The sequence below is a fragment of the Pinus tabuliformis genome, chromosome 1_2 (assembly GCF_031772625.1).
Source record: "Pinus tabuliformis cultivar Carrire ecotype Pingquan chromosome 1_2, CPIR1, whole genome shotgun sequence".
NCBI lineage: Eukaryota > Viridiplantae > Streptophyta > Pinopsida > Pinales > Pinaceae > Pinus > Pinus tabuliformis.
In genome coordinates this window covers 43706510-43723466 of record NC_142298.1, presented here as the reverse complement: position 1 = coordinate 43723466, position 16957 = coordinate 43706510, and the positions used below count along the sequence as shown (strand labels likewise).

Below are 16957 nucleotides of genomic sequence, written 5' to 3'. Positions count from 1 at the left end.
CATTAACATTCACCATAAACAACATTAACATATAAATGCACAACAATATAAAGGGAGGGACAACTCCCTATAATGAGTCTACCTGAATAATCAATATATATATAAGTTAAATCTTGAGGAAACCCCAAATTTACACTTAGCCAAATTTTACATTCACAACTCGTTTAGCATAGCTCGTCGACACACCCACACGGTCGCGACATGACTTGCCCAACTTGTCGTTTACTCCTGAACGCGTTCGTTCAGGTGCGGTGTCGTTTGCCCAACTGGGCGCCGCTACCCGTGTTACCGTGCCACCCAACTCAGGCACCTCTACACGCCGGTCGCACCTTCATTCTCAACCCAACACTTGTGTTTTACCTTGCTGTGTCGTTTTCCCAACTCGAGCGCCGCTATCCATGTTACTGTGCCAACCTACCCGGGCACCTTTACACGTCGGCTGCACCTCCGTTCACAAACGCAACACGTATCGTTCACCCTCGCCGGGCATGCCCATTGCGGGTCACCTTGCACGAGTTCTCCAACCGACTCATTCACCGTTCGTTCAGCGGACGCCCACACCGTGTTACCCTACCTAAAGTATCGTTCAGCCAACCGTGCCTTCATTCAGCAAGAGCACACGTACCCGTGTCGCCTCCTGCCTGAACTCTCATTCACGGTCTCGACCTCCCTTTGTTTGGTGGGCCGCACATCGTGTTGTCTGCACGAAATCCTGTTCACACCCTTCAGTTCGCCCATCGTGCGGGCTCATCACATGGCGACCTGCTCCTCACCGCAGAATCACTGCAACTCGCACTTCACACTTCTTGACCGAATGCTTGTTCGATGCCTTCAACCAACTCCACCGTCAGTTATATATATCCTTTGCTTTGTTTGTGTGGGGGTGCCTAGCCGACCCACCAAACTCCTCTACAATGCATTGGTTCAACCTTCTTAACTCGTCGGCCTGCCCACCGTGTGCCTTAGCTTGCCCATGTTAGGTCAGCTTGCCCACCTGTTGGCTCATCCGCTCGTCGGTTCACCCACCCGTCGGCTCACTTGCGACCACCCACGGGGTATAACTTCCAAATGCCTTCGCATTTGTGAGTTCATCCTTTAACGCATTCCCACTGTGCCACAACTCGTCCAACTCGCCCGCACGCCCGAACATCCCACAGCTCGTGGGCCTTACACTAACAACCCAAAGAAACGATCGTTGACTCGCCTCCAAACCCCTAGCCAATTCTTGAAGTTGTTGCCTCGTTAAAGAAGAGGTTGAATTGAAAGAAACATAAACAACTGAAGTCGGATGTTGGGTGTCCAACCATTTCAAGCAACTTTCAACATCCGAACTAGTACTACCCTTTGCACCAGTCCACACGGATTGAGGAAGAAGAGGACCGATGGCCCACAACAGCTTCTCACAGTAATCTTCCCACATTAATTGGGATTCCATAGATCGAAAACTGTTGATAAGATACCTTACCGCAAGGCGTACATAGTCTGGCTGCCGAGATTTGAAATCAAGCAATCTCTGTGGGATGCACCTTTTCTGGGACACAACGCAATCTGGAAGTCCGCGCCCCGCTTCCTTCATAGCATAGAAATAGGCGCTGAAGCAATTGTGAATGTAGGTTGGGGCGCCATACTTGGCCGCCACGGTCTGAGCCCACCCGAGCAACGGGTCATGCACAATCACAACTCTTTTCCACCTAGACTGCGTATCAGATCTTCGAAAGGCTCCCTGAGATGTTCCATGGCTTCGAAGAGAGGAATAAAATGCACTGGGAAAGGGTGCTCCTTGTTTTCAAGATCTAGCTGGTCTTCTGAGAAGGAGGGCATGGGTAATTCGTGGAAACGAATGGGGAAGTTTTGAGGATCCCATCCCCGAATGCGAGATCGTGCTTGATTGATATGGGCAGAAGTGGTGACAAACAATACATTTAGACCTCGTGCGGCGAGGGCCCTTGAAAGGTGAAGCAAATGATTAAGGTGGCCTTGTGCTAGCAATGGCAGAATCACCACCTGAATTTCATTTCTTCTTGCCGACAAAGTCTCGGTGGAACCCATTAATGGCAGACCAACGGTTTATAGTAAATATAAGCTCTAAGAAGTCATGTATGGTCATTCTCGCAGAAACTTGAAAGCATGTTATGGAGCTGCGATGCTCCATTCACCCCAACTAGAGAAAGATCCACGCAAATCCATGCTCAAATGGATGAAATTGATGAGGGGGGCGATATACTTATCTCGTGAAAGGTTGTTTATAAGATATCATCCATTAACACGTGGTTTTGAAATACCTAAATTTTACAAAGCTTATTATAATTTAGTGGTCTACTTATCCCGTGAAAGGTTGTTTATAAGATATCATCCATTAAGATGTGGTTTTAAAATACTTAAATTTTACAAGTTTATTATAATTTAGTGGTCAAAAGAGTATTGGGCAGTTATTATAGATTGTTATTTGAGGAAAATTATATCACTTAAAATTATTTGTTGGTAGTTTTTAGGGGTAGTGTTTCATTCTTGCTAAATGCTTTTGTTTTTAGATCTTGAATTAATAAGAAAAATTATTTGTTGTTAGTTTTTAAGAGTAGTGTTCCATTTTTTCTAAATCTTTTTGTTTTTAGATCTTGAACCAATTAAAAAAACTTTTACTTAAACAAAAACAATTTTAAAACATACTCCAGATGTTTTTGTTTTTAGATCGTAAACTTCCAAGCGATCCAAAACAAACTAGAACAGGTCACGACAGGCTTTGGAGCAACACTTCCCGCCAGCAACCCCTGCATGCCTCGACCAACAATTCTGACCCCGCACACCTACTCCTACCCCATGCGCCACACAACCTTCCTTGCCATCCACAGCTACATGACCACCCCGCACTACTCTCAAACCACCTCTGCTACCACGGGCTCTTGACACTACACGAATCACACCTCTAGCAGTTCGACCACCCTATGATGGACGTGGAACCCTGCCCACCAACGCCACCTTCGACTCATTATTGCACCCTCCTTGGTTGGTCAAAGCTCCCCTCTACTTGGGCTGGGAACGAGAATTATGCAGCACACGTCGCATGGTGAGGGCCCAGGGATACACCTCTAAGACAGGATCAATAACGAACAGCAACACCTCTCGACGCCCCATGAACTGCAGCAAAGAAAAAGGCAGCCCTAAATTATCTAGTAGAAACCTACTTCTTGGAACTAACGACCACCTCTCTCGAGCCCAGGGAGTTGCAAGTAAACCCACAGAAAAGAAATGCGCCAACCAAACTAAGAACTTGCCTTCGCCTCTACCAAAGGAAGCACCTAAGAACAGAGTCACAGACAAAAAGACTTGAGACCAGGACACAAACACACGAGATACGAACCCAAGCCAATTACCAGCCATAACAGTCGCCTTCAAACCACTTTTCCACCATCAAACCCAATTGCATCTCTCCTAACAGCGGGTCTCAGGAATCCAAGGAAAACCCACAAAGAGAGGAGGACTGAGAAGATATCCGACAGACAAGAGACTCAGACACCCTCTTGAACACAGATAACATCCAGGAAGAAATGTAACCCGCAATGTAGGAGTGGGCTCCAAAGCCGACGAAATTACCATGCAGAATTCACTCAAGCCATTGATAAAAGCAAGAAACTAGGAGAAGAGAGAAAAACTTAACACTTTTGTAAACCAAACTCGGTGGAGGAGACAACGGCGGCGAAATCTCCACTACTCCCAGAGAAAACGAGGGTTGGATAAAACTGACAGATTAACCAAGCTCGGACCAAAAACTGCCAGCCACCATACTACCACAACAAAATAGCATTCCTGAAACGCGACAAGTGCCATAAACCCACTTCCCTCTCCCACACACAATCCCGAAGAGAATGAATGAAACTTCACACGCAACACCATTAAAATCACCGTATACCATACATAATGGAAGGACAAGATAATTGTCCTCCTTACTATCCGCCAAATATACGCATTCATAACACACGCGCAGACTTCGATGTTCATCATCCCATCGCGGATCATTCTTCTCAAATTTAAATTTCAATACTATTTAAATTTTAATATTAAAAATTAACAAAATGTTTAAAATAATTTATCAATATAATACAAATAAAATGATAATATAATATATTTTATTTTAGGATTTTTTTCCCTTACATATACATGAAAATTGTTATTTAAAAATATATAATTTAGATCTTAACTAAAATATACAATTTATATCATAAGCGAAATTATATAATTTTTTTATTAGGTATATGGAAATGTCTTTTAGATTATATATCAAAGGGAAAAATGTTACTTTAAAAAAATATATATAATATTATTTTCATTTTATTTTATATTAATGAAAATATATTGTTTTAAAGATATATAAAATTTAAATTTTTCAATTTGTTTTACAAAGTAAAATAATGTATTTTAATTTTTTTATAAAATATGAAAATGTTAATAAAAAATAATAATAAAAAAATTTATTTTATATATATAGTTAATTTTGTAATATTTTTTCAATTAAATTAAAAAACAAACAAATAACAAATAACAAATATTTCAAAATTAAATCCTACCATCTATTTATTAAATCTCAATCTTTTTTATCGTCACAAAAACATTCTATAAAAATTTAATAAATGTTAAATTACTACTATAAAAATTTAATAAATGTTAAATTACTACTATATAACTATTAATTAGTAATAATTAAATTAAAATTCTAAAACTTATATTATAAAATAAACTTTTTATTAACCTAATGAAACCTAAAATTTTAATTATCAGTGTGTATATTTTACAATGATAAAATTTCAATGTTCCAATGTAGTTGTTATTGTAAATGGTAAACAATATCGTGGTTGTTGGTATCTCAAGAAGTCTCCTACTCGAAAAGTTTCAATCCACAAACACATTTTGATCCTTGTTGACCTATCTTACTTTGCAAGCTCTATGTGGTTTCAAACCAAAAATGCATTTTGATCCTCGTCAACCTATCTCTCTTAGAGTGAAAAATCTATGTGGTTTCAAACGAGAAACACATTTTGATTCTCGTCTCAAACTCTGTGTGATATGTGGAGGCCTCAACCATGTGTAGTGATATTTCCCTCTTTGACATCGTAAAACTCGTGAAACTATCTATCAAATCAAATTCCCTTTTCGACCAAATTATTGGTACAGTCAAATGTTTGCGAGTTGCAATGTAAATTGCACTGTTAGTTGCTGGCACTTAGAGCCATTTGATAATAGTGGAAAAATTCATTGAAGCAATTTGGTAATAGTAAAAGATTATCCCAGCAACATTAAATGGGATATGTGAACAAATTCCAGAGTTTCTAAAATGACATATCCATATATAAAAATTTGCATTACGCTGCTAGTATAGAAAGACTTTAATCCATTTTTCTATGTTCCAACAATTTTTGTGCAAAACCATTTAGCGATTCATACACAACCTAGAACTATGAAAAATTCTACACTCATGGCTATTGATCACCCATGGAAGATTACACTTCACTCTGTTAGGTCCCCATACTTTGCCATTTGGAAATGGCAATGGTACAACATTACAGTAAAATGATTTGGCAATAGTGGAAGATTGTTGCAGTACATTTCAATGTAATGTCTTCATTAATTGTGAATGTTTTAGGGCTTTTAGAATGATATAGTTATATACACTTTTTTTCACCAGTGTTATAAAGAGATTTTAAATCCAATTTTCCCATGTTTAAAAATTTGTGTACATAGATATAAAATATTATTCAAAAATTCCATAAATCCTCTGCTCCGTCAGAGAAGATTATAGTTAGCCATTTGACATAGAGAAAAATTACCCATTATCAAATTATACATCGACCATTTAGCAAAATTTCCAATGTTGGTTCATCTATTAATCCAGTGTTCAAGGGTCAGTAGAACCTTGCCTGCTTCAATCCTGCTAGCTACCCTATTACAATACTTCAGTATCTATCTATGTACACAGTAAGGACTATTTCGAATTTGGATTTTGGTACGAGATCTTGAAACTAACCTGCTTAATAATAATACATATTATTTAACGGAACAATACTTTTATATTTTACAAACCAACCTTTCACAATTATCTTGTTGCTACACATCTTTCATTTAAACAAGTTATGCCATGCAATTAAAACCAACAAGTTATGCCATGCCATTATAACCAATGGATAGTATAACTCATAACAAAGGTTTACAAAAAATCATACCATTGCAATTATATAAATTTATTTTTATGTTTTGAAAGATATCAAATCAAGAATTCTTATATATTTGAGTTTAGATTAGATAGTAGTCCATGTTTCACTTAACAAGATATCATAAGAAATTTCACTTTTAATCTTAAATTTGTTTATAATCAAACGCTTCTGAATTTTCTCAATTTGTCTCCACTTTGCCCACAGTTCACAACCATAGAGAATCACCGGAATCACTAGAAGCCCAAAAAGAGTTTGAGTAGTCTTCCAGTCCCATAACTCTGCCTCTCTACACCTATTTTGAAAATCCTAAAATGCTTTCCAACCCCCCAAAGTTCTTTTCTTTCTACAACCATTCCAGCTTAGATTTTTGTTGAAGTCAATTCTGAGGTATTTGTAATCCGCAACTTCTTCCAAAATGTTGCCTTCAAAGTAGAACCTATGTTGGTTATGTTTTCTTTTCTTAGAGAAGACCACTACTTTCGTTTTGTTGATGTTGACTTGCATCCCCACACTTCTACAAAAATGCTCAAAGGATAGTAAGTTCTCTTGCAAACCAAGAGTCGATTTAGCAATCAGAATAAGGTCATCTGCATACAAAAGAAGCCTTATAACAAACTTCCACAAATAGATACCATCACCCCCTTGCGAATTTAACCACTCCTCAAGCTTGTCGATATATAAACAAAAAAGGGTAGGAGACAATGGGCAACCTTACTTGACCTCAATATCTCTTCTAAAACTTTCAGAAATGCCTACTGAAGTTCTAATTTTGACTTTCACCTCTTCATACAGCCTATGTACAACTACTCTCAAATGTTTAGGAACCCCAAGTTCCCCCATTTCGTGCCAGAGTTTGTCCCTAGAAACTGAGTCAAACGCTTTTCTGAAATCAACAAAGAAACAAACGAATTCTTCCTTTTCCTCCCAAAATTTTTCAATGATGTGGCTTAAAGTTATGCAATGATCAACTAAGGAATATTTAGGTCTAAAACCTGCTTGCCCTTTTGCACGCTTATCTCTTTCTTCTGCCCACTTGCTAATTTTGTTTTCTAGCATGCTTCCAAATAACTTTGCAAACAAAGGGTATATCCTGATGGTCCTATAATTGGAGGGATTATTGACGTCCCTGCTCTTGAAAAGAGGTATTGCCAGACTAGTTGTCCAATCTGTGGGGAGCCCTTGTTGTGTGATGTTGTTGAAGATTTTTGTAATGTGTGAGGTGCAGCTCACAGAAGACCATGAAGGCAGTTCCACTAAAGAAGTGAAGTGGGTAGAATTGCTAAGGACAAGGAGAAGCATATGACCAGGAGGTCATAAATTTTTGTGCCTCGGGAGTTTAATGCAGGAGCATCCAACACCCTTAGTCAAAGGGAGGAATCCAAAGCAGAGCGAAGAGGAAGACGTGGACCAGGGGAGCAAAACAGGGAAAAAATTATTTTAAAATAGATTTAAAGATGGAAAAAGATGGATAAAAGTCTCAAGGAGACTTATCAATGTAATCTTCCATGTTTTATATGCATGTATGTGAATTAGTTAAGAGATTTGAGGAAGGGATATGATCGGATCCTTCCCAATGATTCGATCCAATGTTCCTTTAGAAATATATATATTTAATGTATTTGCCATGCATGCATTATGGAGCTTTAGGGCTTTTGTTGGAGAAAATCATGGAGAGATCTGATCAGATCCTTTCAGTGATCCGATCCAATAATCCAATGTTTCCATATATATATGAACCTACGCGTTCAATAGGATATACAGAGAAATAGATAGAGATTGTGTAATCAGTGCATAGATTCGATGTAGACGAGGGAGAAAGTGTTCTAAGGCTGAAATGCCTTAGCATGTAACAGAAGCCTGTATATGTATAATAAATATATGTGTTATGTGGTCTCCGCAAGTCTGCGTATTAATTCCATTTTTAGTTCTATTATATATATGTGTTAATGGTTTAATCCTATTCGTAAGTGTGTTGATCGACCATCGACCACGATAGGATCAATGGTGATCCTATAAAATATTATTATGTGTGAAATCGTTGTGTGAACGCAGGTGGGCAAAGGAACTGGCTTTAAAGCACAGATTCCATCAAACGGCGACCAAAGATACTAATGGAACTTATGCATGCTTTGGCAGACAGTGGCAAAGAACTATGTTTAAGCACAGAAATCCATCAACCGATGGACGAATGCGAGGAAGATTAAGTTAAGGAAGGAACGACTGAGAATGCACAGGAGCCATTGGATCGATATGATCAACGGTCCAGATGAAGTTGTAGATGAGCAGAGACCTCCTATCACATCGGCGGAAACCTTTGGATATTATCGGAACCGGGCCTGATAACAATGCGATTGTGATCCTGTGATTAATCGTCAACCATCGGATCAAGAGCCAAGATCGACAGTTGAGATCAAATCGTTGATCGCATATCGAAGAATCCAAATGATAGTGGGCAGTGGAGCACTGAATGCCGATAATGATAAATCCAATCGACAATCAGAGATCAGGTCTATCGAAAGTCAGCGATCAGAGCAGTGTTGTGGATCAACCAAAGGTGCAGACCTGATGGAGATATAGGTGCGGCTTAATGTTTTTGAAGTCCGATTATGTATTCTGGAGAGGGTTTTCCCGTGTTTCCTTTGTATTGCGTTAAATGGTGGAGTCCCCGGTTTTAAAGGAAAATCCCAATAGTTAAATGGCTCAGGATTTTAAGGGCTAAAGAAAATCTAAATGCTCCTGCTAGTGTAAAGACTCTGATATATTATATGGTCCGATGTTAAAGGCTTAAAGCCTTATGAATTCTTCCGATATGGTTTGTGGGCCATAACCCACAGGCCTCAGGATAATTGTTAAGGAAAAGGGATTTTGGTTAACCCCCAATTTCTCATTTCCATCACATTTGTAGCACGGAACCATTCACCCAATTCTGTTTGAAAAACTATGGTACGCTTCCCTGTTGGAGTACACTTTGCCTTGTTCCCCGTGGTGATCTGAAAATTCATCTTCTCTTCTCGATATTCTGAGAAACATTCCCTGATTCCTGTCATATTCCAAGAGGCTCCACTGTCTATATACCACACTTTTGATGATGCAGAACTAGTCATACAAGCCACTTCTTCTTTCGGCTTGGAAGCCAACATAGAGAAATTGAAATCTCTTTCTCTTATGCAATTCTTTGAAAATTTGTGCGAGTCCCCTGACGTGGATGCCTCTGCATCATGATTTCGACCCATAACTAAGTTTTCCTTCCTGTCTCTGATTACTCCCTCTGATACCATGTGAAAATCTATACTGCAACATTTGATTTACTTTGCCTGCTTATTTTTAATAACTTATTTAATAAATTCCTCCAATAAACATTAAAATAAATTCTACTGCAGATATCACACCATAATACAGAAACAAACACATGCACAAGAATCAATATTGTTGACACCTAATCTTCATGATTGGGAATTTTATGTAAATAAATAAATTGGGAAGGTGAACAGTCATCGGGAGATGAACTGAACAATCACTCCCTATTGTATATAACAATGGGTTACCTATGGAATATACACGAATCAGTTTTTTCTGCCTTTGGAGAGTTACTGCCTGGCCTGACATGGTATCAGAGCCAGTTCTAAAAATAGTCGTAACTCCCTTCATCTCTGCCACTGCCTCTGTCCTGAAATAGTCTGCCACTGCCTCAGTGCTGAGCGCTGCTCTGCCTCTGTCGATGGCCTGACATGCCCAGAGATGCGTTGGTGCCTCCACGCAGGACTGTCCAAGCATCATTTCGCTCTCACCCAACGCCCATGCCCTTGGCCAAGGAATAACCCTGTATTGCGAAATTGTGCGACCCGTTGACAGTGTTGGTAACTGATCTCGAGCTCGAAGGCGAGCCATCGCCGTTCTCAGGGATTCCATGCGCAGCGGAAACGTGGTATTATCGTTTTGATTATCCTTGCGTTTGCATTATCCGTATCATTTTGTTTTGATGTTTGAACTTGGGCATCGAGCATCAAATACCTGATGCAACCATAACATCGCTGCTACATTATGTAGAATTACTTGAACAGTAGCCACTCTTTCCTATGCTATGGGTATAAAACGGATGACCGTAACCCACTGCGAAAAGAGGGAGGTTCTGGTTTCTGTTGGCGGTGCTGAGTTATAGCCCTGTTTTTATTAACATTTTCTGCCCGGTGATGCTGGACCTGCAAGTTTTTATCGGAGCGCCGAGGACCTGCAAGTTAAAACTGTTCTAATCAGGCATGCTATTGTTCCGTGCGTTTGGCTATACGATGTTTGTGCAGTGAGCAGTGGGGTTTTGTCCATATGTGTTGAATAATATACACTTTGAAGGTCATTAAATTTGAGTGTCGTTCCTTTGTTGAACTCGGGTATATGCGTTGGACCTTTTTTCATTCGTGTAGTTGAAGTTCATGTCGAAGTTCATCCATTACATCTGTTGTTCAGTATATATGCGTGTTGGTTGATTATATGCTGCAGTCAACGTTATTTGTATGCCTTATTGGTGTAAGGGTTATGCTGCATTTGCTTGAGAATAGTTCCATTCATATGCTTGTTACCTTGCATTGAACACCGTGTTGATGTTGTTGACTGTGTTGTATTGTATGCTGGAGAGTGTGAGGTATGTGCTGTTTATATCTGCACTGAGTAATATGCCAGATTATTCATAATCTCACGAGGTATCATAATGGTGCGTTACGCTGCCTACTGAATGCCATGGTCATAAATACTTTTTCAACATTATTCTTTGCACTTGTCTCGAGAAAAGGAATCCCACTAAAAGAAAATGAAAGGGGAGGATATTTTATAAATTTTGGAGACATTTGAAGAAAACTGAGTGCATAAAGAATTTGAAATCAGCAAAGTTGCCCTTTTGAGTACAACTTCATTGTATATCAACAGAAAAAAAAAATTTATCAGCAGAAGTTTTTTATCAGCAGAAGTTTTTTATCATCAGCAGAAGTTTTTTTATCAGCAAAAGTTTTTTTTTATCAGCAGAAGTATTTTTTACAGAATGCATTCAATCATCTCTATGGTAGGAATAGTTCTCACTGGCAAGGAGAACTATCCTGAATGGTCCCGGATGATAAAACACACCCTCATCTTCAATGAGTTGTGGAAAGGAGTGTGTGTCGGAGAAGGAGACAATGACCCTGTGCAGCCTACATCAGACAAAGAGCCCGTCATTTGGGAAAACAAGAACGGCAAAGCCTATGCATTAATCGTAGCATATGTAAATGAAGAAGTAAGTCGCCATATTTCATCATATTCAACTTCCTTTGAAGCTTTACAAAAGCTGAAAGAATTCTATGACTCACATTCTGCACTTGAAGTTGTTCAGCTCATGATTAAACTCTTCACTCTTGAACTGAAAAATAATGATCCTCTTGCTCTTGCATCTGAAGTAAAGTCTATAATGCATGATATTAAATCCACTAAGGTTGAGCTGGATATCCCTCTTATTGCTTTTCTCAAGGCACTCTATCCTACTTACTCCAATTATCTTGAGTCTTTACAACCAAATGGAAATCTTAAAGATATAACCTTTGACTCTCTTGTGAAAAAGTTTGTTGAAAGAGAGAAATCCTTTGGAAAGAACACAGTCCTTGAATCTTCTGAAGAGACTGTGTGCCTTGCTCATAAAGAAAGGCATCCTCCTCAAGATTCTACAAGAGGAAGAGGTGGACGAAGAGGAAGAGGAAGATACTTCAGAGGCAGGGGGGCAGACATTCTCAAGGAGAAAAGGCAGATCTGCATTGCATTCGCTACAAACGAAATGGATCACATGATGGTTCTACATGCAAGCTACCATGGGACAAAATTGAGCAGAAAAGAAACCAGCAGAAAGGTAAAACTGATGATACAGACAAAGGTAAAGCACCTGAATCCGCTCACTATATTGAGGCACAGAGTAACATTGGAGTAAATGAAGATTTGTTTAATTCTTCACTTGCTTCTTCGAAAAATGATTGGTTGCTTGATTCAGGAGCAACCTGTCATATGACTCATAGAAAAGATTTTTTTGAAGATTTCACTGACAATGTTGATGGAGCAGTATACTTTGCAGATCAGTCAAAAATCAAGCCATCAGGGCTTGGCACAATCAGGCTTAAACTGCCTGGTCTTCCAGACTTTCTTCTGGATCATGTTCTATATCTCCCACAGCTCATGAGAAACTTGTTGTCCTTGGTGCACATCCGCCAGCAAGGTCACTCCATTCATATGTTTGATGGTAAGCTTGAGGTAAGAAAAGCATCTGACCACTCACTTGTCATGAGGGGAATAGAAGAAGAAAGACTTCTCAAACTACAAGGAACCTATGCTCATGCACAACATTTCTCATATATTTCTCATCATGAAGAAGGTACACTTCCATCAAGTTTATTATGGCATGCTAGATTTGGACATTTAAACTATGAGAGTCTCCGCTTATTGAAGAAAAATGGTGTTGCTGGTTTGCCTACAATTCCTAGGAAACATAAGCAATGTGATGCTTGCATTCTAGGAAAGCATAGCAAACAGTCTTTTCATGATTCACATTCAAGAGCACATAGGAAGCTTGAACTCATTCATTCAGATTTATGTGGTCCAATGCCTGTTCCTTCTGCAAATGGAAATAAATATATCATGACATTTATTGATGATTACACCAGAATGTGTTGGGTTTATTTATTGAAGAAAAAATCTGATGCTTTTCAAACATTCAAGAATTTTCATAAACGGATTGAAAATGATGCACAATCTAATATTGGGTCTATACGCATTGATAATGGAAAAGAATATAAATCAAAGAATTTGAACACTATCTTCGCCAACATGGGATCAAACATCAAACAACTGTGCCTTATAATCCCCAACATAATGGTGTAGCTGAAAGAATGAATAGAACAATCTTGAATATGGTACGGTCCACGCTTTTCTTCAAAAATGTAAAGATAATGTTTTGGGCTGATGATGTTCTATGTGCTGCATATATAAAGAATAGATGTCCATCTAATGCTATAAGAAACAAGGCTCCTTATGAATTGTGGTATGGACATGTTCCTTCGGTAAAACATCTCAGGATCTTTGGTTCCACCTGTTATGCTTTGATACCAAAGGTACATAGAAACAAACTTGGTGCTAGAAGCCGTAAGTGTATCTTCTTTGGGTATTCAAACACCTCTAAAGCATACCGCCTCTATGATGAAGTAAATAAAAAGTTTTTTGTATCTAGAGATGTCATTTTTCTTGAATCATCCAAATCTAACAATGTTATTGAGCGACAACTTGATCGCTTGAATAGATTCGCAAAAACGAAATCATTTCAAGAATTTGATAATCAGATTCCACATATTGAAGGGGGGATTCCTATACTAGATCAACATGTGGAATCTTCTTCTGAAGAATAATCTCCCCTGCATGAAACTCCAACAACAGACGATGCTTTAAGTGATGTAATTAATAGAATTGGGAGACTCAATCTTGATTCAGTCCCAACTCAATCAACAGAGAAGCCTGGACCATCTCAGAAAGGTCCCCCAAAATGGCTGACAAAGACACTTGAAAGTGTTCATCCTGATGAAATTGGAAAAATAGGAACTAGAAATTCAAACCGACAAAATGGAGGTGATGTAGATGACTCTAATTCACCTGTTGATATGGATGTTACTTATGATTGTGAATTGAACTTGTCTACATATTTTGAACCAACTTCCTTCAAAGAAGCTGCTTCTCATGATGAATGGAAAGAAGCGATGCAAAAGGAGTATGATGCTCTCATAAAGAATGGCACTTGGAAGCTGGTTGATCCTCCATTTGGAACCAAACCAACTGGCTGCAAGTGGGTCTACAAGAACAAGTACAAAGCTGATGGCTCACTTGACAAGCACAAAGCTAGGCTTGTGGCAAAAGGTTTTGCACAGAAGGAAGGGGTCGATTATGAGGAAACTTTTGCCCCCACAGCAAAATGGGCCACCATCCGGACACTCTTTGCACTAGCAACTCAGAACAGTTGGAAAGTCCATCAAATGGATGTAAAAACTGCATTCTTGAATGGAGATCTAAAAGAGAATGCTTTTATGTCCCAACCTGAAGGATTTTCTGTGAAAGGACATGAGCATAAAGTATGCAAACTTGTGAAGTCCTTGTATGGCCTCAAACAAGCACCGCGAGCCTGGTATGAAAAATTAACTGAGCATCTTCTGAAACTCAACTTCAATCATTTTGATCTTGATGATGCAACTTTGTTTGTCAAGAAAGTTGGAAAAACAGTTGTGTATCTTGTGGTATATGTAGATGATCTTTTAATGATAGGGAACAATGAAAGCTACATTGCATCCATAAAGGAGGAATTGGGGAAAAGTTTTGAAATGACTGATTTGGGCTATGTTCATTACTATCTTGGCATTGAAGTAACCCAACATCCAAAATCCATATTTCTCTCTCAAAAGAAATACATTGGAGATTTTTTAAACAGATTTGGCATGACAGAATGCAATCCTCTTTCTACTCCAATGGAACAAAACTTAAAGCTCACATCTATTGAAGGAAAGGAATTTGAGGATGCAACAAAGCATAGACAGCTTGTAGGAAGTCTCATCTACCTCACTACTACCCGACCAAACATTTCATTTATTGTTGGAATCCTCTCCAGGTTCATGCAAAAGCCTTGTGAGGGACATTTGTCTGCTGCAAAAAGAGTTCTAAGGTACTTGAAGGGAACTCAAGACCTTGGAATCAAGTATACACAAGTGGACGACTTTAGCTTGATTGGATACTCTGATTCAGACTTCAATGGAGACAAAGAAACTGGGGTATCTACTTCAGGATATGCTATGAGTCTTGGATCAGGAGCCATCTCCTGGAGATCACGCAAACAATCAGTTCTAGCAGATTCCACAATAGAAGCAAAATACGTGGCAGCAGCTGAAGCAACGAAAGAAATTGTGTGGCTCAGGAAAATTCTTGAAGATTTGCAGGTAAAACAAGTACAATCAACTCCACTCATGATTGATAACACCTCTGCAATAAAGTTGGCCAAGAACCCAAAGTTCCATGATCGAACAAAGCATATCAATACTAAATATCATCTGATTCGACATCATGTTGAGGCCAAAACAATCCATCTCTGTCATTGTTCCACAAATGAGCAAATTGCAGACATCTTCACCAAAGCACTTGGAAGGGAAAAGCTTGAACGATTCAGAATGATGCTTCGACTCACCAACATCCCTTCAGATTAAGGGGGGGAATGTTGACACCTAATCTTCATGATTGGGAATTTTATGTAAATAAATAAATTGGGAAGGTGAACAGTCATCGGGAGATGAACTGAACAATCACTCCCTATTGTATATAATAATGGGTTACCTATGGAATATACACGAATTAGTTTTTTCTGCCCTTGGGGAGTTACTACCTGGCCTGACAAATACATCAACACAGATATTTTGGACAACAGTCCCCAGAAAAACCCAATGCGGGAAAACCGATGCAGCAAGGGAGGATTTTACTATTCATCAATTCTTCAGTACAACAGGGTGCCAAAATCTTACCCAACAGAGAGAAAAATTCTTCGACACTTCTTCTAGTCCCAGCATCAGCCTGATTGACCTCTATGTAGCTCCCAGACACTATGTGTCAACCCTTGATTGATTGTGTCAGCCCTAGGCCTCTCTACGTCTCCCACATAGACCCTCTAGCGACTGCGCAGTCTCCTACTACCTATGCGTCTATCTCTCCTGCCTTTGCATTCGTCTTCTATTGTTGATCTCGACTCTCTGTTCTATACTTGCTACCTCCTACTGCTCTCTAGACCACTAGTTCAAATTTCTAAGCTAACCCTGCTCCAGAAATCGAACTGATTGGTCTCCCTCACTTTGTATTCCAACTGATCCTCAAGCCTCCTCTTATACTTTTCTTGTTGGTCTTTCAACGGCCGAGATTAAATCTTTAATCAACGACTAAGATTAGATTTGTCTTGATCCATAACTTTTGGAACCTTCTAACCAAGTTTTATATTAATACTCATTAATATTTTATTTTTCCTAATTTTAGACTTAGGAACTCCATTAAAATTATTAGTTATTTTAATATTTCCCAAACTTGTTAGAATTTTCCCAAGTCATTTCTAGGTCTTGGAGATCTCATGTGCTTTATCCTCTCTACCAATTTTCATGACTAGAGCACATCCGATGCTACCCCAAATCTATATATATATATGGCAAAATGTCACGTTTACTTTTCCTCTACAATTTGTAAAGGAGTAGAATTTATCATTGCAAGATGTAACCACGATGTAATTTTTTTATTATAGATTTAACGATCAAGATTTTGAAAAATAAAAATCTTTTGAAAATTAAAAAAATAAAAATATCACAAAATAATGGTGTTAAACAAGAAAGCAAGTATATAAAATTTTAAATTTGAACTAAGTTTTTAGTGCGGAGCATTTGAAATAAATACACTAATGGTCTCCTTTGAATGATGAAGAATGAGAGAATATGCAATAAGTTAGGGGTTTTAAATTTAAATTAAGGGTTACATGTCTGAAAGATCCCAGAAACCAGAACATCCTCCCTACGCATCCTATACTTTTGTTGGTTACGAAATTTCAGTGCAAAATTTTTGTCTCTATCTTAGCCCTCATATCCCAACTTTTGCATCTATCATCAACATATAGAGGAAACACCCATGACTGAGACCAAGTCAAGGTTCCATGACCATCATACACCCATCCTCACCATCTTTGAAGTACT

General features: G+C 38.7%; 1 pseudogene; it reads right to left on the bottom strand.

The window, feature by feature from the left end:
* Window positions 1-649: 649 nt before the first annotated feature.
* Window positions 650-2049, bottom strand: LOC149204334 (zeatin O-xylosyltransferase-like; annotated as a pseudogene).
* Window positions 2050-16957: the final 14908 nt, after the last annotated feature.